Source organism: Echinops telfairi, unplaced genomic scaffold, assembly GCF_000313985.2.
Source record: "Echinops telfairi isolate 266 unplaced genomic scaffold, ASM31398v2 ScPeMD7_7;HRSCAF=31, whole genome shotgun sequence".
Classification (NCBI taxonomy): domain Eukaryota; kingdom Metazoa; phylum Chordata; class Mammalia; order Afrosoricida; family Tenrecidae; genus Echinops; species Echinops telfairi.
This window is the reverse complement of record NW_022103904.1, coordinates 24,772,634-24,774,433: the sequence shown is the minus strand read 5'-3', so window position 1 is coordinate 24,774,433 and position 1,800 is coordinate 24,772,634.

Below are 1,800 nucleotides of genomic sequence, written 5' to 3'. Positions count from 1 at the left end.
GACGCCTTGTGATCTCACAGGCTGGTGTGCTTCTTCCATGTGGGCTTTGTTGTTTCTCAGTTAGATGGCCCCTTGTTTTTATATTCCAGCCTATAGGACCCCAGACTATATATCTTTTGATAGCCGGGGACCATCAGCTTTCTTCACCGGTGCCTCGGCTGATATTCAGGTCGGCTTATACTCGAGTATATAGGTATTTGGAGATGCCCTTATTTTATTGTCATATTTGAGGAACAGTTTTGTTAGGTACGGTGGTTGGCAATTCTCGCTTGACAGTTTTTCTTCTTTCAAGGTTTTGTGTATGTTGTTCCAGTGCCTTCTTCAGGAATGATTTTCGCTGAGAAGTCACCGTGTAGCCTTACTGGTTCTCCTTTGTAAGTGACTGTTTTTTTTCATGCCATGCTTTCAAGATTCTTTGTCACTGGTCTTGGAAGTTTGTGATCTATCTTGATTTTCTTTGGTTCTTTTAAGCTCCTTGAATATATATCATCTTGTCTCTCATAGTAAAAGAGAAGTTTTCTTCCAACAAATCTTTCACAGGTTTCTTTGTGCTTTTTTCTCTCTTCCTGTTCTGGAAATTCAATTACATGTAAATTATTCCTCTTGATGGTGTCGCACATAACTGTTAAGCTTCCTTCTATTAATTTTTATTCTTTTTTTCCTGACCCATAGGTTCCTAAACTTATTTGGCCTGTCTCCCTTTTTCAGGAAAAAAAAATTACTCAGCGCCCTGTTGGAAAGTCAAAGCTTTAGTACTGGAGTCCATAGTCCATGATGCAGTGTAGGTATCTGATCTTGCAACTTTTGCCTCCCTGGATTCTTCCAGCACCAACCAGGGGATGGTATTGCTCACTTTGGGAAACATTATCAGATTAGTATTGACAGATTTGTCTTCCATCTTACTAAATCTGTCTTGCATTGATTCAGTTCTGTTCTTTGCCTTTTCAGTGTGTGATCTCCTTCTGAAGTCTTAGTATTAATCACATGAATTTCTATTTATTGTTTTTTATGTTTTCGCTTTTCATATATTTTGTCAATTTGTTCTTGTAGTCTTTTCATGAAAATTTTTAGAGTTTTGTTTCCATTTCCCATGATCGTTTTCTTCACCTTGATCCCCCCCCCCATATCGTAAAAATATCTAAGTATCATTCTTTTGAATTCCTTATTTGGTAATTCCGATGCCGTGACTTCCCCCAGAAATGTTTTCTGGCCCTGTGTTTTGGGTCAGTTGTTTGAATCATTCTGTCTTATTCACGTGAATGAGGCTCCCTATTATCACCGAGACAGTGTGGTCTTGATAAATTTCTATTTAATTGGCGATTGGACGTGGGTGTGTTTTGCTCAGTTTCATCTTCTTCTGTTTTTGCTTTATTTCGTTTTGATATACCTGCGAAGATAGGGGAGATGAGCTATCTGTTTGCTAGCTTGGCAGTGAACAGACAGGCTCTCATCAGCGGTCTCCGGGTGGGAGTTAGAGGGTGAGAGTGTGTGCACTGTTCTCTGTCTGCTGTTCGTGTAGAGTGATTGAGGGTGGAGGCTGGTGTTGGCCACTAGTTACCATTGGTCAGACGGGGCAGGAACGGGTTGTAGCCCTTGCCCGGTGAGCTGGGCTGCAGGCGACACCGATGTAGTTGGGCAGTGTCGGAACAGTTCCTTTTTGATTGGTGTGGGCGCTGGTGAAGTCTTGGTGAGCAGAACTGAGTATCAGGTTGCTATCCCAACCAGAATACAGTGAACCCTCGTTTATCGCGGTTAATAGGTTCTAGACCCTACCGTGATAAATGAAATTCCGCGAAGTAG